At 49.3% G+C, this 21,531-nt stretch overlaps 1 long non-coding RNA gene across 23 annotated transcripts in view; it reads right to left on the bottom strand.

Annotated features, from left to right (window-relative positions):
• LOC137751561 (uncharacterized) overlaps positions 1–21,531 on the bottom strand; it is a 379,806-nt gene that overhangs the window by 168,205 nt on the left and 190,070 nt on the right. For 22 of the 23 annotated variants that reach the window (XR_011070852.1, XR_011070845.1, XR_011070857.1 and 19 more), the window contains one exon: positions 5,487–5,633. This is a non-coding gene — a long non-coding RNA (uncharacterized lncRNA). Of the gene's footprint in view, positions 1–5,486; positions 5,634–6,198; positions 6,411–21,531 lie in introns of all 23 variants that reach the window. The other variant, XR_011070859.1, reaches the window with a different exon arrangement.

The following is a 21,531-nucleotide window of genomic DNA, read 5'->3' as shown; positions in this document are numbered from 1 at the left end:
CGTTCAACGAGAGAACAGATGACTCTCTTCCATTCCCTTGGAGTCAACTTCTCAGTCACTAAATCAATGGTTCCTGTGGCCAAGCCAAAACCATAACCACTAGTCAATAGTTAATGCCCTAAAGGAATCCACATCATGCTAGGAAGTCAGCATGGGCAGAAAGAGAAGAGGTCCATTCCTGCTGTCCAGACACGAGGAAGTCAGAAACCTTTCAACAGAGGAAGATGACTTCAGGGTAGAAGAACCTAAAGATGGAAGGGAACTTGAGCTCAGGTGGGATCTGGATACAGAGGGATAGCCCATTAGAGAGAGGGGAGCCTCCACTCACTGAATACCTGCCATGAGCCAAACCCCAGCAGGAGCCCCTAGACAAGTTCTTCCCACAAGAGCCCTGGCACACGAGCTAGCAGCCCACGTCACGGCTGAGGACGCTGAGGCTCAGGGTGGTGAAGCGACTTGCTCACGGTCACAGAGCCAGCCGCCGGTAGAGCTGCGGCTGAACACGGCCCTGTCGGTGGCCAGAGCCCGTGGACCCCCTCAGGCATCCAAAGAGGAAGAAACGTCGAGAACAAAACATAAAAGTCAAAGAGAGACAGTGGCAGGTTCAAAAGACAAGGAGGCGACCTGCTTACCAGGACCAGTGTCCCACCCAAAGGTGACCAGGATAAAATCACAGGGCGGGGTGATGGTGAGGTGGACCTTAAACGCCACGCGAAGAGGTTAGACTGTTTTCGAGTGGAGAGGGACACGGTCAGAGCTGTGCTTGCAGAATTTGGACTTGGCCACGGGGAGGAGGAGAGGTGAGGGACAGGAAAACTCGGCATGCCCGACATGAGGCCCGGCACGGGAGAGGCAGGGGAAGAGAGGGAGGAAGACAGGAAGTGGGACCAGCCGGAAGGAAGCAGGAGCAGGGCCGCCGGCTGGAAGGGGTCCAGGGAGAGGGAGAAACCACTTCTCCTCTCCTTTCTGATGAGAGCAAGATGATTACTTGAGAGCAGGGCAGGACTTCCCAAAACACAGGTCGAGAAGAGCCCTGAGCACGTGTCCCCCACAGAGGTTGCGGTACCCAAATCACGTGGTCACTCTGACCACCTCCGTCTACACTGGAGCTTCGTCCACACTGAGCTCTGGCCTCAGGCCCTGGGGGACCCAGCAGTGCCCCTTCCTCTGGCATCTCAGGGCCAGAGACAGGCACAGAGATCAATGGAACCCAAAGGCAAGTGGTGAGAGATGGAAAGAAAACTGGATGAAGAAACCAAGGTGCAGAGAGGTAAACAACTTGCCTGATATACAGCGAGTGCGTCCCAGAATCAGGATTCTAACGCAGGCTCCTCTGTGTAGACCTTGCCTGTACCACTCAGGGACCCAGCAGGGAGGAAGCGGAGGAGTAAACGCCCTGACCTCACTCCCTTCCTGCCTTCCCACTTGCCAGTGCCTCCCAAACAGAAGCCCGAGGGCACCAGAGCCCCGTGTGGTACCCATCCTGTTGCATCCACACAGGTTGGCCTCCTGACGGGGACACGGAGGTTACCCAGCACCTTGTCACTCCCACAGCCAAGACTCTGGTAGGTACCTGGGCCTCAGCTGCCTCCACCCTGCAATCCACGGGGTCGGCGAACGGCCTGGACTCTGCAGCGGGAGGCCGCCTGCCTCTCTGTACAAGGGCAAGACGCCTCACATGCCGCCACCCCAAGCTGGTCCAGCAGCATCAGGCTCTCTCCTTCCTTCCTCATTCACACTCCCGGGCCCTGCCCTGTTTCTATCGTATGCAAAAATCTCAAACTAGCCTACATCCGTCAAGGCAGGCCATCGGGAGTGGCTGTCTTGAGAGAAGAGGGCCAGCTGATGCCACTGCAGCCCAAGCCGCCCACTCTGGGCCCCGGCCTGCCCCTCTTACCCTCCCTGCCAGCCCTGAACATGAAGGCCTGGCTGCCGGTAAAAAGAAAGGGCTCCTATCTCTGATTCCACAGCGCCTCTGATAAGAAATGCCATCCCTTGCTGTGTAATATTACCTGGCCGGATAAGAATCTCTATCATGCTCAAACATATGGCTGGCTACAGAACACAGAGCCCGGCGGTGCAGGATAATTTATTTGCTTAAGCTGTAAGCCCTGGGAGGCTGAGAGAAGTGCACTGAATAAAACAGTAAGAGCCAAATTATAACCTCTCTGACTTGGAGTTAGGATTGTTTCCCAGGGAAGGATGCAGCACCTGAGGACAATAGCGGGCCTGCCTCACTTTTCTCCTCACCCAATAAGCATTTTCGCCTTCCTCTTTCCTCAAAGGGCACTTTCACTTATGTGATCACATTTAATCCTCACGACAACCTCAAGAGAAGCACTTTTAGCCTCCTTTTACAGATCAGGAAATTGAGATTCAGCAAGGTTAAGTACCGTGGCCAAGGTCACATGGGCAGCCACGCCAGCGCGTGGAATCAAACCCATCGGGTCTGACTCACCAGCCTGCTGTCAGATCAGGAGTCCGATCCCAGCTGCTGGGTCGCTTGGCTCATACAACGAAATTAATCAATTAAGTCAGATCGGCCTGACTGACAGCGTCAGCTACATGTTGTCATCTCGAAGGTCCGTTTCAAGCCTCTCCCCCCCATCCTCTTGAGTCTTTGTAATCTGGGGAATAATGAAGCCTGGCAGAGCATAGGAACTCAAGGGGCGGGGGTGGGTAGGCCAGGGACGGTACCCAGGAGAGGAGAGGGGACATCCGGGGCTTCCACTCCAGCCCATGTGTTTGAGGAGCAGGAGGCAGAAGGACACTGTGGAAAGAAAACTCCCCCCTCCGTTCATCATTCATGCGTTCACAGATACTAATGGAAAGGCTGTGGTGTGCCTGGATCTGGGCTTGGCCCAGGCGATAACATCCTTGCAAATGGACAGATCCCGCCCTCCTGGAGCGGTCTGCCTTCTGGGACTTACAGATCAACAGAGGCAGGAACCACAGACTGTGTTAAGTGTGGACGTAGGAGGTACAGGCAGCTGATTTGGGAGTGGTGGACATGCATCAGTGGAGCCATTAGGTTACACACTCTACACGCTGTGATATGCCCTCCTGTTTTTCATTTTTTAAAATCAACATTGTTAAGGACGACAGTGGTTAATAGCACTTCAAGAGTGTTCCGTATCACTTCATAAAGCCACCCACTCTTTTTAACAGCTGTAGAGTACTCCATTATATGGAGGTATTGTGATTTAATCAACCGATCCCCAACTGAGGAGCATGTAAATTGTGTCTCATTGGGGGAGATGAACAGAGGAAGCAGAGAGGGCTATTAGGGCAGTGAAACTGTGCCGTATGATACTACCATGGTGGATGCATGTCATTGTACAGTTGTCATAGAATGTTCAACACCAAGAGTGAATCCTAATATAAACTATGGGCTTTGGGTGATAACAATGTGTTGGAGAATGTAGATTTGTCAGTTGTAACAAATATACCATTCTGGCGCAGGAGGGAGAATATACCATTCTTGCTAGTGAGGGAGGCTGCATGTGGGGACAGAGGATATATGGGAACTCTCTATACTTTCCACACAATTTTTCTGTGAACCTAATAATAATAATAATAATAATAATAATAATAAAATCAATTGATCAGGCAAGTGTGAGTTTAGCTCAAAAATCTCAATTCCATTCTGTTTTCTTTTTTTTAAATTTTTTTTCCTATTTCTTTCTTTATTTTCTTTCTTTCTTTATTTTTGGCTGTGGGTCTTTTTGGGTCTTCATTGTTGTGTGCGGGCTTTCTCTAGTTGTGGTGAGCGGGGGCTACTCTTCGCTGCAGTGCATGGGCTTCTCACTGTGGTGGCCTCTCTTGTTGCAGAGCACGGGCTCTAGGCGTGTGGGCTTCAGTAGTTTCAGCACGCAGGCTCAGTAGTTGTGGCGCACGGGCTTAGTTGCTCCGCGGCATGTGGGATCTTCCTGGACCAGGGCACAAACCCATGTCCCCTGCATTGGCAGGCAGATTCTTAACCACTGCGCCACCAGGGAAGCCCTCTGTTTCCTATTGACTATTTTTCTCCCTAAGTTTGGGTCAAATTCTTCTGTTACTTCACATATCCAGTAATCTGATTAAAAACTAGGCACTGAAGATAGGGGTAGGGGATTAAGAGGTACAAACTACTACACTACATATAAAATAAATAATCTACAAGCCTATATTGTACCGCACAGGGAATATAGCCAATATTTTATAACAACTATGAATGGAGTCTAATCTGTAAAAATTTTGAATCGCTACGTTGTCGTCCCAAAACTAATACAATAGTGTAAATCAGGGGTCCCCAACCCCTGGGCCACGGACAACTACCGGTCCATGGCCTGTTAGGAACTGGGCCACACAGCAGGAGGTGAGCGGCGGGAGAGCGAGCAAAGCTTCATCTGTATTTACAGCCGCTCCCCATCGCTCACATTACTGCCTGAGCTCTGCTTCCTGTCAGATCAGCGGTGGCATTAGATTCTACTGTGTACTGCGCATGTGAGGGATCTAGGTTGCACGCTCCTTGTGAGAATCTAATGCCTGATGATCTGAGGTGGAGCTGAGGCGGTGACGCTAGCGCTGGGGAGCGGCTGCAAATACAGATGATCATTAGCAGAGAGGTGTGACTGCACAGAGACCATAATAAATCAATTGCTTGCAGACTCCTATCAAAACCCTATCAGTGAGTGGCAAGTGACAGTTAAGCTGTATCTTACAGAGTAGACTGGACATAAGCAACACACATCAGGTATCACTGTCTCCCATCACCCCCAGATGGGACCATCTAGCTGCAGGGAAACAAGCTCAGGGCTCCCACTGATTCTGCATTATGGTGAGCTGTATAATTATTTCATTATATGTTACAATGTAATAATAATAGAAATAAAGCGCACAATAAATGTAATGTGCTTGAATCATCCTGAAACCGTCCCCCACCCCGTTCCGTGGAAAAATTGTCTTCCACGAAACCAGTCCCTGGTGCCAAAAAGGCTGGGGACTGCTGCTGTAAATCAAATATACCTCAATTTAAATAAAAAAATAAAATAAAAACTAGGCATTGTAGGTCCATAAGTAAATAGAGAAATAAGTAAATAAAAACGGTCTCACTGTTTGCTATTTCAAACAATGTTGAGATGAAGATCTTATTCACATCATCTGCAACTATGCATGTATTTCTGCAGAATAAATTCTAAGAGTTCACCCAGCAACTTTAAGCTCGACTTTTCCTGCCCCCTTCACTGTAGCTGTGGCCAAGTCTCACACTGGGTCTCGACAGCTAGCGGCTCCCCGTGTGCCGCCCTCTTTAGAGCCTGGGAGGGCTGTCCTAAAAGCACCTTCCTCCTCCTTGCTGAGCATCTGCTGCCACTCCCACAACAGCACGTGAGCAAACAAACAAATGTCACTCGGGTCGCTGAGACACCATTCCTCTTGCTTCTGCCTTGTCTGGCGCGTGGTGGTTGAGTTCAGGAATCAAGCTGGACATTAAACAAGACACCTACCTCTCTTCACCCAGGCTGCTCCCAGAACCGGTTGGCTTTCTTCTTTCTCTTCTGGGCCCTGAGATGTCCAAGAGTGCAGAGAGCCCAAGGCTGGAGAGAAGCAAGTCTCCACAGGAGCTCGGAACGCCTCTGAAACCTCAGCCCGGCCTAGGAAAACACAGTAAATAATGTCAATTATGCAATGTGGAGACCGAGGCACCCTGAAGAAAAGAATTCATTACCAAAAGAAAAATCCCCTGATATTCAGAAGATGAAAAGAATATGTCTTCGTGGCTGAAATAAAGTGGAACTAAGGTAAAGGACGTCATCCTACACGTGGGAGGCTGGCCATCCACTGGTAGATGCCGAGTGAGGAGAACAACCATGAGTAAGACAGAGCCCCACTCCTCCAGGAACTCATGATCCACTGGAGGGTACTGAGAAAAAGGCTGTGAGCCATGTGGTCCTGGATGGAGGGACCAAGAGCTTTGGGAACAGAGGAAGGCATCACTGACTCTTCCTTCGTAGATGAGAGAAGAGGATATCTGAGCTAGGTATTGAAGAGCAGAAGTTCACCAGGCAGAGAAAGGTGGGGAACTTTTCAAACAGTATTAACAGCACGTGTGACGTGGAGTGTGAAAGGACGGTCTGCCAGCGGTCAGACTGTAAGGGGAATCCCTCACAGGCTGTGCGAAGAGTTTGCCCTTCCCCCACAGATGCGATGGGGACTCACAGAGGCTCTTGAGCAGCAGGGTGACAGATCAGATCGAGGCCCCAGCATCACCGTGAAGGAGCAGCTGGTGAGAGCAAATTCTCAGCCGAGTGCGAACCAGTTCATCACAGAGCAGAGCAACAGACATAGTGATTAAAACAGTGGCCTCTGGAGCCAGCTCTCTGTCTTCAATTCCCAGCTCTGCCCCTACCAGCTTGAGAAAGTCTTCTCATCTGTGAAATGGGGATAACATCAGCAGAGGTCTCTTTGTGCTAGTACATGGATTGTGAAGTAGGTGAGTTAATATACGTAAGGTGCTTAGCACAGGGTCCAGTACACAACAGGGGCACAAGACATGACATCTTTGGGACTGCTCCATCTCCCTATTCCCCTAGCGTTCAGCACTGCCAGTTCTTTTGAAACGCAAGCGGCCATCAATCCGAGCAAAGGCGAGCAAGGTTTGATTTAGGAGGGCTGGAACTCGGTCTGAAATAGAGTTTGGGAACTGCTAGAATTGTCGGCTTTCCCAACAGCCCTGTAACAGGGATGATCTGAGATCGTGGTTCTTGATGCTGCTTCACCAGAGAATCACGGGGGGAGATGTTATAACCCCAATGCCTGGGCTCCACTCCTGACTAATTAAGTCAGAATCTTTGGGGGTTGGGTCCTGGCAGCAAGATATTTAAATTCCTCAGATGATTCCAGTGTGAAACCCCGTCTGAGAACAACTGACCTATGAGTCAAATTCAGCAGCAAAGGGAACGCTGGCAGAAGGAAAAGTGCCGCCACCCCAAGCTGTGTCACCTCCAGAAGCTACTCGGCCCTCCAGGCTTCTGTTTCCTCCCCGGCTGGGTGGGTGTGGCGACGCCTGGACCCTGAACACCTCACAGGGCAGGGGGAGGCCACCCTGAGCTAACAGACTGAGAGCGCCCGCGTCACTAACGTTGTGACACACCCCTCAAAGCTCTTCTGGAAACCGAGAAGGGCACCGCACACCAACAATGCAACCAGGAAGGGAACTAGTGGCAAAAGCACTGGTTAGGTGTGGAGAGCTAGTAGTGGCCCTAGGCCCTCTCACTAACCAGCTGTGTTACTAGCAGTCCCACCTTTCTGAGCCTCAGTTTCTTCAGCGGTTGACTAGGGATGAGTCCTGACTTACCAATCAGACAAAGGGAGAGTGGGGTGCAAGGCAGGAAGACGTAGGTTGAGCTCTGAAGGGTCAGGCTCATGCAAAGCATTTTGATTTAGCATTTTCTAGGTCTTCACCGGAATGTGAAAAGTTCTGGAGAGAGGAAATGCCCCCTTCAACAACTGTTGTGACTGAAGGAAGTGGGGGAGACGAGGGGCCGTGGAAGCTTTCTTCGGGGCAGGCTAGGGGGGAGCCCGCCAGCGTCCAAGTAGGGGTGGGTGATAGGACAGCAGGGCAGGGTGTGGCCAAGGGCTGCCCTGGCCGAGACATTAAGATAGGAAGTGCTATCTGGGAACAATGGAACTACTGAACCGTTGTCCCAGCCTGGATCTGACAAGAGGGGATAAGACTCCAGGAAACACGTCCCCCAACAGCTGGCCAGAGTGGTCCCGACAAACCATGGGCCCCTTTATTTGTTCATTCATTCACTCGTTCATGTGCCCCGCACTAGTGCACATAAACCACGTACCAAGAATTGTGTTAGAAGGCAGGGATGCCGAGATGAATAAGGCTCGGTCTGCACCCTTAAGAGGGACAAAGATAAATAGGGCAAAGAAAGAAGTAACATTTAAGTATAAGACCATGTCCCAAAACACAATGACAACAATAATAATAATAGCCACAACTTATTGATGGCCAACCAAGCACCAGGATGCCAAGCATCCTGGCATTTTATATTTAATATCTCAAACCCTCAGTGTCCTCTCCAAGCAAGAGTTCTTGTTCCATTTTACAAATATGGAAATTGAGGCTCAGAGAGGCTGATTACTCGACCCAGATCACGCAGCAACTTTAGAGGCTGGGCTTGTATCTGAATTCAGGGCAGTGTTCCTTCAACGCTTGGGCTCTTTCCCCACAGCTGCTGTAATCCAAAGAATCACAAGATAACAAGACAAAGTATCCTCCCTCGTGTACCTCTTACACGCACCGTCCCCTCATTTGGAGAAAACAGTTTAAAAACCATAACAAGCAAACAAGAAAAAAAAATGAGGCATGGCACCCAGCCTGGACTTATTGCTCAATACATGCTGACAGACAGAGAAAGACAAATATCATATGATATCGTTTAAATGCAGAATCTTAAAAAAAAAAAAAAAAAAAAGACACAAATGAACTTATTTACAAAACAGAAACAGACTCACAGACTTACAGAACGAACTTATGGTTACCAGAGGGGAAGGGTGAGGCGGAGGGATAGATTGGGAGTTTGGGATTGACATGTACACACTACTATATTTAAAATAGATAGCCAACAAGGACCTACTGTATAGCACTGGGAACTCTGCTCAATATTATGTAACAGCCTAAGTGGGAAAAGAATTTGAAAAAGAATAGATACATGTATATGTATAACAATCACTTTGCTGTAAACCTGAAACCAACACAACATTGTGAATCAACTATACTCCAATATAAAATGAAAAGTTAAGAAAAAAATAAACATGTCCAATAGTTGAAGGATGCTTAAAAAAAAATACATGCTGACAAATCAGAATCCAACTCTAAGAGCATCTGAGCAGTGGGGCACGGGTGTGAGGTATTTGGGATCCAGCAGGCCTGGGTTTGAATCCCGGCTTCAGTATTTACACCTCCCTGAAACTCAGTTTACTTATCTTAAAGATGGGAGCAATAAAACCTACCACAGGACAACTGGGACGAGGTCCCAGAAAATTGAGACAACTTCCTGCCCTTTAAGATCCCTGCAAGCCCCGCCTCGGCCTCGGGTGAAAGAAAACAGCAAATGAAAGCACAACCAGGAGAGACGCTGGCATGTTTTGGAAGCTGCCACCAACTCTGGAAATAGGCACCACACCGGGAACTCATGTCTTCCACAGAGAGCCGGTTCCCTCCCTTGGACTGGGCAGCCCTCCAGGAAAGGGCACGAACTCACTTTAATTCCGGCGCCACACCTGCCCACCGGCCTGGGTGCCACCTAATCCTCTCAGGACTACACCCACTGATGCCTGATTACTGCTCAGAAAGCTGGGGTACAGCCAAACGGGGGTGTCCTGGGGCAGGGGACAGCTGCTGCAGGAATGATGACCCCTACTACTTTTAGCTGACATTTACTAAATCCTGACTGTGTTGCAGGCACTACACTTAGTTTTTCTGTTTTTTGTTTTACCGGCAGGGAGGCATTCATGGTTTAAATTGGAATTTAAACCTTTAGATTTAAATGATTCCAGACTCTTCAACTGCTGGTAGCTGGGTGATCTTGAGCAAGTCACTTTACCTCCCTGTGCCTGAGTCTGGGCCTGGAGGTCAACTCTAAAATAGAGACTCACCTGTTCCACCCATATGTAGTAGGAACCTACCCACGTTCCAGGGACTAAAGCATTAAATGCAAGTAACAGAGATCTCGGCATTTGCAGGGTTCGAGAGGGGACGGGGGTGGAAGATAGTCAACAAACAGAAAAATAAACAAGTAACTACATAGGGGGTCAGATGGTGATACGATACGTGTTACAGAGACCAATAGAGGAAGAACGGGAGAGGGAGATGGGGGGTGAGGCGGGTACTGTTTACACAGAGTGGCCAGGACGGCCTCTCAGGTAAGGAGACATTTGAGATACGTGTGTGTGTGCATGCACGTGTGTGATATTTATTGAGCACTTACTATATTCCAGGTAGCCATTCCAGGGTTAGGTTAGGTGTTTCACATGGATTAACTCATTGTACCCTTTCCAACATCCCTAGAAGGAAGACGGCGATACTTTCCCCGCTTTACAGAGGACAAGAGTGAGAAACGTTATTTAAATGACTTGTTCAGGTGACCCAGGTGATTAAGAGCGGAGTAGGTTGCGGGCCTCTGAACTGCACACACTAATTCTTCCATTCCTAGATCCCCGTTTGCCAGCAAGTGATGCTCTGTGGATCGTCACTGTGATCACCGTCAAGACGCCTACGAGGAAAGAAGCAGAGGACGAAAGGAGAGGGAAGCACGGCACAGCTCCTGGCACAAAATACGCATCTGAAACCCATTTGGAAAATAAAGGAGCGGTGACTGTAGACTCTTCGTCCTCTCTGTCTGTCTCTGAGAGACACAACACCTTCACTCCCTTTTTTATTCATCTTTACTTAATTTCCTCGAAAGAAGAAGACCTGAGGTTCTGCATCCATTTTAGGCTGACTTACGATTTGCAGCTTTGTTCAAGGTCCTGCTGGCTTCCACACCAAAGGCGAAAGCCACCCATCCAAACTCACGACAGCACCTCTCCCTTCTCAGGGTCATCATTCCAGAGCCAACCTTGGGGTTTTTCTGCTCAAGCCACAGCCTCCAGCAATGGGGAAAAGGAGAGGATGGACAGCCGACGATGGTTCTGCAAGGTCGCAGGAAGCAGACATGGTAACATCCCGAAGGCGGACTCCTCCTTTGAAAGACTGGCACCTGCCTCGGAGATTCTCATCCTCCAAAAGGCCAGAAAGGGCTCCTCTGTAAAGACTGTTGAAGAACCTGCTTCCAGGGAGTCTCCATAATGTGCTTTTCCTCTGGTTTCCCAGTGGGCTGGAGCTCCCAGAGGCAAGGTCCCAGGATTTTGCCCCGGATACCTCGCATCTGTAGGGAGAGCATGTTTCGTGAGTGGATCCAGAGATGGATGGATGCAAGGGAAGGAGAAAAGGGAAAGGGAGGGAGGGGAGGAAGGAAGGAGGTGTGCAGTGGAGGGTGAGTAAAAAAAATTCTACGGCACGACATCAGGGGAGGTAGAACAGATAAAAGCAAAATGTCCATTAATATGGAATAGTTGAAAAAAACCATGGAATACTATGCAGCAGTTAAAAAAGAGTGAGGTATGTAGACACACAGAGAAAAGCTACAAGATATATTGCTGAGTGAAAAACAAATACACTGAAATATCTGATTCCCTCTAGATCTGAATGCCATAGAGTCCATGGAACCAGAGACAAGGCCGGTGGCTAGATCTGGGGTTAAATCCCAAGGAGATCAGCTGACCGAGTCCACTGCCTCAGCGGACATTTCCACCCACGAGGAAAGGAAGGCCACACCTTCCCTCTAGGCCTCTAGGCAACAGTGATCTTATGACCCCGTTTCTAGTCTGGCTTTGGTCCCCCGGTACCTTGAAGGCAAAACGCATCAAATGAGCAACCTTCCGCTCCTGGGCCCCAGCCCGTGATAATCCATGAAGAGCAGCGCGTTTGCATGGAGCTGCAAACTGAAAACCTACGGGCTCTTTCTGGCTACAGGTTCCACCCACAGGATGTTTAAAATATTTCTCAACTAACTGCCTACATCTAAAAATTCAGGAAATTTCATTACACAGTCCAAAAATGTATTTGGCAGCCCTGGTCCCACACAAGACAACAGCTGGTTGGATGCTGAGGGCAGGGTGGTCCTTTATTCAAGGTATGTATGCTCCCATTGGCTGGAGCCCCATCCCTCAGAGAAGACCAAGCCCAAACTCAACCCAGATGAAGATGCCGCTGCTCAGAGGTGAGAAAACTTGCCCAAGGTCACACAGCAAGCCAGGGGTAGGATGGGAACTAGAACTCAGTATTCCTTACACAAAGGCCTGTGTCCCTTCTACCTGCCAGGCTGCACCTCTTCTCATTTAGAACCAGTCACAGCCTTAGAAAGTAGATAAATCCATTTGACATCTGGCTAGAACAAGGATCCTGGGTGTCACCTTGAGTCCAGAGCAAAATCCAACTCAGGCAGAAGTGACGCCTCAGACGACACAGGGGCCCAAGCACACGGCACCATAATTAGCCCAGACCTGCTCATCGGGACGCCTCTTGCTCAATGTTATTCTCTGCTTCATGGTTTCCACATCCAGAGGAACAATACTTCCCTAAAAATCAATTGTCCCCAGCAACCCACCTACACAGTTCTTGGAAAATATAGGTTAAACATTCTGCCTCACGCGCAAAAAAACAAGGAACAAAGAGGGCGAGGGAAATTCATCACCGTAGTCCTGCACTTTTCATTATTCACCCCAAAGGTTTTTTAAGTCACCAAGTTCAAATAACCCTGTTCCTTGGGGCTGCAGAGCTATTTTTACCAACACTTGCCAGAGAGGAGGCTCCACGGGTTTTAATAAATGGGATCACTGGGTATCAAGAGACACTAAATGGCTTCAAGAGGCTGGAGGTTAGGGGAACTGAAGATGGGTTGGGAGGAAGATGCTGGAATACTCTGTTTCTGACACAGGAGAAAGAACAGCTGATTCCATTCTGCTGTCCAGAACTGTGGAGGAGCTGAGACACAGGAATTGCGAAACATCAGTCAAATAAATAAGTGGCTCCACTGGGACCATTTCCCAACCTTCCAGAACAAATAAGGAGATAGATGGGTCTGGTTTTAAGAAGAGGCAGCATCCGATGATGGAGGATGGCCGGCACATAGTAAGTGCTCAGTAAATATTACATACACATACGGTTTCTGAATCTCGCCACTTGGGATGGATAGCCCAGTGGACCAACCCTCTCTGTCCACATGTGCCCTCTAGGTGTTCACGCCCAGTCTCAAGGCTTAAATAACATGACTCCCAAATAGGTACCTAAATACTTACCCCTTTACTCCATGCCCTAGTTAGGGCTTTCCAAAGAAACAGACAAAGAAATAATAGGAGAGAGAGAGAGAGAGAATTTTAAGGAATTGGCTCACACATTTGTTGTAGATGCTGGCAAATCCAAAATATGCAGGGTGGGCCAGCAGGATGGAGACCCAGGGAAGAAGTGATGCTGCAGCCCAAGTCTGAAGGCTGTCTGGAGGCAGAATTCCCACTTCCTTGGGGGCCTTCAGTCTTTTTCCCTTGAGGCCATCAACTGATTGGACGAGGCCCATCCACATCATGGAAGATAATCTGCTTCCCTCAGAGTCTACTGATGTAAATGTTAATCCCATCCAAAAATACCTTCACAGTCATATCTAAACTGGTTTGACCAAATGTCTGGATACCTAGCCAAGCTGACATATGAAATTAACCTCCACACTGCAGATTCATATAGCCAGCTGCTTCCTGAATATCTCCACTTGTATGTCTAACAATGCCTGACTAACACCTCACACATCATGATTCTACCCCTACCCACCCCACACTTCTCCACTGATCTCCCATAAGAATAAATGGAAACTTCAGTCTCTACTTGCTCAAGGTGAAATCTTGGGATCACCCTTTTTCTGATACCCTGTAATCCAATCCACCAGCAAATTCTACCTTTGTGATATATTTATATCTGATCACTTCTCACAGTCTCCTCTGCAACCACGTGGCCAGGCCACCATCATCCCTTCCCTGGATTTCTGCAGTAGCCTCTTAACTGGTCCATCTGCTTCCACCTTTGCCACTTTCCGACCATTTCCAGCACAGCAGCCAGAATGATCCAGTTAAAACACAAGTCAGATCTGCTTTGAAGCCTCCAATGGCCCCATTTCAGCAGAGAAACAGCCAACATCCCTGCCACGACCCTCTCTGAATTATCCCATCTCTGAGTCTTTCCTGCTCTTTGTGGCTGGACCACATTTCTCCCCGGGGGTGAAATGCCCACCTCTCAGTGCCCAGATGGGGCACTTCCTGAAGCCCAGCCAGCACCCACCGGAGCCTTATAAGCCGAGTAATGACCATGAAGACATTAGAGCATTAACCTGAGGACAACGCTGGGGGGCGGGGGGAGCTGAAGGGTATTAACTAAAATAGAGGAGGGTACAGACCGGGTTGTGCATCTTTGAAAGACTCCCTAAAGCAGTTGGTGTGGATTATTCTCTGAACTGTGTTGTAAAAGAAGAATTAGGTGGTGGCCAGGTAAGCAGTGGGAGGAGGAGGGGGCGGGGGGAGGGAGGAGAGGTGAGAACTCGTGCAGGTGCGCAGCATATTCTAACAGCACCCTGCCAAGCGGCTACTCCTCCCGATTCACACACCCGCAGCCAGAGGAATCCAGAGAACAAAGATAGAAAGAAGATGCGGTATTTGACTGTGGCCAGGAGGAAGAAAGCCTCCCGATGTACCAGAGGAGGGGAAAAGCATGGTGCCAAGTGGACGGCAGGGAGAGGGGACTCATTCTCCCTCCCCACCCTCCTAAGTCCCTCTCCCTTCGACAGGACCTGAGCACAAAGGCTCGCATGCTACAAGGTCCCTTCTGTGTTCTGAGCCCTTGTCTGAAGACTCTGGGGGTTGGGAGAGAGCAACTGCCATCTTGCATCCTGCAGAACATTAAGACGACCTCCCAGGACCTGCCCAGCTACTCAGCAGGGCGTTTTGTCACCCAGGGCAGGTTCAAGGTCCCTGTGGGGTCTCCTCCCACTGCGGCCGAGGGAGACCAGCTCTCACCACTTCACAGAGATGGCTCTCAATGAGCAGGACACAGAGCTGCTCCAGAGCTGGTTCCTCTAAGCAATAAAGGAGTTTGCCCCCGACGGTCAACTAATGGGAACTGTTCATGAATACATGGACTGATCCTGAAAGGGACTGAGCCAGGACTAAGCAGGGGCTCAGGGTTGGTGAGAGGGTATCTTGATTACTAACAGGGTCCTGTAATTCCAGAGACCACCACCCTTGAGCCCATTAAAGCACGTGCCGCCACCGGTAATTCTCTGATTTCTTTCTCAGCCTCCTGTTTGTCATCTGCACACCCCACATGACCACAGGCCTTCCCGGCAGCACCCTTGCGCCCAGGGAAAGGCAGGGTGCGTGGAAAGCGCTGAATAAGTAAGTGCTGAACGATAACGCTGCTCTAGGCTGCATGGGGAGAAGTCAGGAAGGAGACTCCTGGAGAAACCTGGAGCTCAGAGGAAACTTTTTCCATGGACATGGATCCAAAGCCTTGATTTCAAACAGCGAAATGGAAGTTTAGACCAGTGACTACAGCTGGGTCTCGGGATTCCTCCCTGGCTGGGAAGGGTGGGGAGCCGGGGTCAAGCTATTTCTCAACTGGTTAAAATGTCTACCAGAGACTACACACTAGGGCCCTCAAATACCAAGCTTCCTTGCTGGATACTGGGCAGAATGAGATCAACTCAGCCTGGTGACACAGATCAGAAACGCCAACTGGCCGATATTCTTACGTAAGACAGAGGAGAAATGAACACTTAACAAAATGTGTTTAGTTGAAAAACTCCCTCGCAGGGAGGCAGAACCAATAACAAGGGATGTCTGGAGTTGTAAACATTGGGACTCACCAGTCCAAACAAGTGGTTCTTTTCTTTTTTTTTTTTTTTTTAACATCTTTATTGGAGTATAATTGCTTTACACTGTTGTGTTAGTTTCTGCTGTATAACAAAGTGAATCAGCTATACGTATACATATATCCTCATATCCCCTCCTTCTTGCGTCTCCCTCCCACCCTCCCTATCCCACCCCTCTAGGTGGTCACAAAGCACCGAGCTGATCTCCCTGTGCTATGCAGCTGCTTCCCACTAGCTATCTGTTTTACATTTGGTAGTGTATATATGTCCATGCCACTCTCTCACTTCGTCCCAGCTTACCCTTCCCCCTCCCGGTGTCCTCAGGTCCATTCTCTGCGTCTGCGTCTTTATTCCTGTCCTGCCCCTAGGTCATCAGAACCATTTTTTTTTTTAATTTTTAGATTCTATATATATGTGTTAGCATACGGGATCTGATTTTCTCTTTCTGACTTACTCATAGAAGTGGTTTTTAAAGGAGGGTGATTTTGCTCCCCACCCCGCCGGCCCCCAGGGAACACTTGCCAATGTCTGGAGGCATTTTTGATGGTTATGACTGGGGAGGGGATGCTACTTGCCTCCAGTGAGTGGAGGCCAGGGATGTTGCTAAACACCCTACGGTGGGGAGGACCTCCCCCCCCAAACACCTGAGAACCATCCAGCGCCAATGCCAGAACAGTGCTGAGGCTGGGAAACAGCAGACTCTAAAGGCAGTCGGGGACGAGTGCACTTAATTCCAGATTTAGCTGTAAAGTCTCTCATGAACACCCAGCAGTCACTGCAATAAAAGGTGAACTCCTCTCATTGCAGGTGATCTGGCCCTGCCCTCCTCCACGAACTACTGCATCCCCTCCCTGCTTCGCCCCGCACTCCTCCCGCCCTGGCCCTCTTGCTGCTCCTCTCCCCTGCAAGGTCTCTGCAGATGCCTTCCTGCTCAGGGGAGAAGCCTTGCCTCCTTGTCCCCAGGCGTTCAGGAGGTCCCCTCACGTGGCCATCTCTGCCGAGCCGCTGAGCCCAGGGTTCTCTTCCCCAGCACTCTACTTTCTCATCAGAAGTTGCAAGTATTTGAACTGTTTATTCCCATGTTCCCATCTCTTCACTGCATTAAAGACTTTAAGATCCCTGAGGGCAAGGGTTACAGCGGTCTTTCACACCCTTGTATTCCAGGGCTGGGCACCGAAGGCACCCGAGGAGTATTTTCTGCACGTCTGAATGAATGCACGAAGGGACTGTTGCGGAATCAAAAGGGATAGTGGGGCTTCCCTGGTGGCGCAGTGGTTGAGAATCTGCCTGCCAATGCAGGGGACACGGGTTCAAGCCCTGGTCTGGGAAGATCCCACATGCCGCGGAGTGACTAGGCCCATGAGCCACAATTACTGAGCCTGCGCGTCTGGAGCCTGTGCTCCGCAACAAGAGAGGCCGTGACAGTGAGAGGCCCGCGCACCGCGATGAAGAGTGGCCGCCGCTTGCCACAACTAGAGAAAGCCCACGCACACAAACGAAGACCCAACACAGCCATAAATAAATTAAAAAAAAAAAAAAAAAAAAAGGGATAGTGAATGGGAAGGGCGCTGTCCAGTCCCGTGTGAAAAATAAGTCATCCGGGGACTTACCTGGTGGCGCGGTGGTAAAGAACCTGCCTGCCAACGAAGGGGACACAGGTTCGATCCCTGGTCCGGGAAGATCCCACATGCCACGGAGCAACTAAGCCCGTGCGCCACAACTACTGAGCCAGTGCTCTAGAGCCCGTGAGCCACAACTAGAGAAAGCTCGTGCGCAGCAACGAAGACCCAACACAGCCAAAAATAAATAAATAAATAAATAAATTTATTAAAAAAAAAAAAAAAAGTCATGAGGCTGCCCCTCATTCCCTGGGTGAACCGCCCTGACTCTCCCTCACCAGCCTAAGCACAAGACGCGCCAGAGACTCTAGTGCCACCTGAAAATCCAGAGGCTGGGTGGGGTCTGCAGCCACTGAGGGCTAATGAATACGCAATCCATATGCAGTAAGCACTCAGTAAATACCGTCGGATGATTGATGGGCCAATCAGTTAGCAAGGTGGCTGAGCACAGTGACAGCACTCCGAGTTAATTAGCCATCACCTCCCCGTTTACCATCAGCGGGGCTTTTCAGATGGACACCTAAGTACCTAAGATGCACATGCATCTCCGTGGAGACTCTCATTCTTTCTCCATCCAGGCGGCGTCAGGACAGTTGCAGGGCTTCTCTGAGGACCGGGGCCGAGATGTCACGGTGGAGAAGGATGGGGAGCAGCTAGCCCAGGAACACATTACAGTGTGTTTTCCCCTCCATGAGCCATTTCTTATTTCACTTAATTATAGAAATGCAGAGGGGCAGGTACCATGATCACATTTTCAACGTGGAGGAACTAAGCTCTGAGAGGTTCAGAGATTGCTCAGTGTTCCGCAGGGGGTAAAAGAGAGTGACAGCTTCAAAACCAAGTCTTCCCACTTCATGCGGGTGTTCCTTTTCTCTTGGACTTCGCTAAGCAAGCGGGACGCATGACGGCGGCTGCCTCCGTGATGGCGGGGATGCACTCCTGCGCTGTTATGACCGCAGGACCACAACACGGAGGAAATAAAGCAGGAGGAACAAACCTCACCCACACACCCCATCATGCTAGCATAAACACGTGAAATTCCCGTAGCGGCCTTCTGGTAGTCATCTGTATGCACATGCATTTTCATTTTCACATCGTGTTCATACGAGATGATGTGCTTTGCTTGCGTCACCCAGCCTGTTATTTCCAGGATCTAAAAATGCTCATTTGGCATTTATTCAACCAATTTTATTTTGCACCTGCTATAAGCCAGGCACCATGCTGGGCAGTCAAGACAAAATGGTGAGCAAAAATGGGCACTGTCCCCATCAAATGAGCAGGGGAAACAGACATTAATTCAATACTCAGGCAATTCAATTATTAGAAATTATGGTAAGTGAAATAAAGGGAAAGTATAGAGTCCTAAGACAGCTGGTAATGAGAACTTCAAAAATGACCATTTTAAAGATCTCATAATATTATACTAGGTGGGTAATCATAGTTTATTTAACCATTCTCCATTTAATCAAGATTGGTTTCAACTTTTTATTATCCTAACTGAAGTTACCTGGAAATATCTGGAAGTGATATGTCATGATGTCTATAATTTACGTGAAAATATGTTAGAGAAAAAAGAAGTAAATAAAGCAAATGTTTAAAATTGTTAAAACTAGTCAATGGGTAAATGGGTGCTCATTATACTATTCTCTCTACTTTCCTGGATGGTTGAAATTTTCTATAATCCAAAGTAAAAAAAAAAAAAAAAATCATGATTTAATAGACATTTTCACAAAATAGTTTATTTTTTTTCTTCTTCCTCTGGATTATCCCCTTAGGATAAAACTGAGAAATGAGGTAATGGACTGAAAATACACAGACACTATCAAGGCCATTTCTGCATACTCTGCTAACAAAAAACCCACTCCCGGCATTCTACCAATTTCCAGGGCAGCACGTATGTGTACCTGCTGTCCTCCGGCCTCATTACAGCAGTGGATGGCGATGTTTAAATTGTTTCCTCATTTAATTAGTGTAAATAGGCAAGGTCCACTGTACCTCGCATTTCTTCCGTTTTCCTGTAAGCATCTGAACGGCTTCTCGTAACCTCAGCAAGCTGCTCACGGGAGGTGGCAGAGTGCAGTGAGGAGGACAGGCTTGAATCCTGCTCCCCTGCCCTTTAGTTGGGTAAATGCTTAGGCACATACTTTACGTTCCAGACTCAGGGTTGCCTCATCTGAGAAACAGGGGTGAAGAAGAGGTGGGGCTTCATGGGATGATCTGTCAGGAAGCGCCTGGAACAGCCTCGGAGAGAGTGGACGTTCAGCGAAAAGCGCGGCGCCTTCTCATTCTTGAGCCAACGGCATCCCTCTTCCACCAGCCAACAGAACCTCACTGCAACCCTGACCTCCCTTCCCAGTGTGAAGAGGGGCGCTGCTTTTCGTCACCTCGCAGGCAGCATCCTGTGAAGCACATGGTGCAGAGCCGGGCTGCTGGGATGGGGCAGAGAACCGGGGATGGCAGGGGCTCCCTCTGTCCGAGGGCGTGACTGGCCCAGTTGGTATTTACGCTAAAAATGCATCAAAGTCTACCCTCTGGACAGAGTCATCTTACAGCCCGGACGCTTCTAGGCTGGCCCTTCGCTCTCCAACCCTTCTGCTGATGTGACCTCAGGAGTGCCAACAGACTGTGACAACACCGCAACACCAAAGGCAAGTGTGCTTCCAGGTGGAGGGAAAAATACCCGGCAGCAAACCAAAGCAACCCTCCCCCCAAATCTATTATGAAACAAAAGAGCATGAACTCCAGAATCACATCTGGGATCACCTCTTACTTGCTCTGTCACCATGAGCAAGTCAGCCTCTCTGTTCCTCTGTTTCCCCAAGTGCAAAGCAGTGAGAATGATTCCTCATCTCCAAATACATGTGCAAGATTAAAGGAGAGAATGGCATGACCCAGTAAGAGACCAACAGACAGATGGGAGAACAATGTGTAAAATGGGCATGATGGCTCCGCCCTCCCAGGGATGTGGCCACCGCAGGGGCACAAGGTGCCCAGCACAGTGTCAGGCCCCAGAAGTGCCTGGTGCTAAGGAGCCTTAGCTCCTCCCACTATCTGGGGTCTCCCAGGCCTCTGCACCACTGGTGATGGCAGCAGCTGACTGGCCAGGAAGAAAGGGGCCCAGGCCGCCTAGCATCAAGTGAGAATCCCAGCAGTGGGTCTGCAACCGACAAACCAACCAGAGCAGCAGCAAAGCCAAATGTCTCCGAGAAGGAGCCCGAACCCAGGATGACTGGAGGCCCTACAATGACTGGCACGTGGCAGGGGCGAGACACACGTTTACTCAATAAAAGAACTTAGGTCTCTTCAAGAGTCACTTAAGGGGAAAAGCGTGGATTCCTGTGAATTGCAGTACTCCGGGAAGGTCGGGAGCAAGTGACTGCTCCGAAGAAATCAGCAACCTCTGAATACCTATGATCCTCCATCAAAAGGTTACCAGTGGGGAGAGGGGTGGAAGGAGGGGCGAAATAGGTCAAGGGGATGAAGAGGTACAAACGACTAGGTATAAAATAAATAAGTTACAAGGATGTAACGTACAGCACAGGGAATATAGTCAGTATTTTATAATAACTTTGAATGGAGAATATTCTATAAACATATCGAATTACCTTGCTGTACACCTGAAACTAATATAATACTGTAAGCCCGCTATAATTCAATATTAGAAAGAAAAAGGCTCCGCCCAGGAAACCTGTCCAGCCGTTGCCCTACACACAGGCACCTTGCTGAGTGCCTCTCCAGCCCCCTCCAGCTAATGAAGAGGGAGGCGAGGGGCAGGGGCCCAAGTGCTGAGAGCACCTACTGCCTTCCAGGCCTGGAGCTGCGTGTGCATTGTGCTCGTCAACCTTCACATAGGTAGGAATTATTGTCCTCGTTTTACAGATGAGAAGCTCTGAGAAGTAACATGCCCCAAAGCCCCTCAATCAATAAAAGGTGGAAATGAACCTGAACCAAGGCTTTGGGACTCCAGGGCTCTTGCTCCTGATGAATCACTGAGCCACGCAGGCTCCTTTGTCACCAGAGAACAGCAGTGTTAGCAGTCATCAGCTCGTCCCATAGTATGGTAGCAGCACGTATTACTTCCCTTTTGCTGCCATAACAAATTACCACATACGTCATGGCTGAAAACAGCACAAGTTTATCCTCGTACAGTTCTGAAGGTCAGAAGTCCAAAATAAGTCTTCAAGTGCTAAAATCAAGGTGTCGGCAGGCCTGGTTCTTCCTGGAGCCTCCAAAGGAAAATATGGTCCCTCTTCCACTTCTAGAGGCTGCGAGCATTCCTTGGCTCCTGGCAGCGTCACTCCAATACCTGCTTCCGCGGTCACAACGCCTTCTCCTCTTGTGTGGTCCAATCCCCCTCTTATAAAGTTGCTTGTGATGACACTGGGTCCACCTGGATCCTCCAGATA

Source organism: Eschrichtius robustus, chromosome 17, assembly GCF_028021215.1.
Source record: "Eschrichtius robustus isolate mEscRob2 chromosome 17, mEscRob2.pri, whole genome shotgun sequence".
NCBI classification, from domain to species: domain Eukaryota; kingdom Metazoa; phylum Chordata; class Mammalia; order Artiodactyla; family Eschrichtiidae; genus Eschrichtius; species Eschrichtius robustus.
Note: the sequence above shows the minus strand (reverse complement) of the source record. Positions and strands in the feature narration are given on the sequence as shown.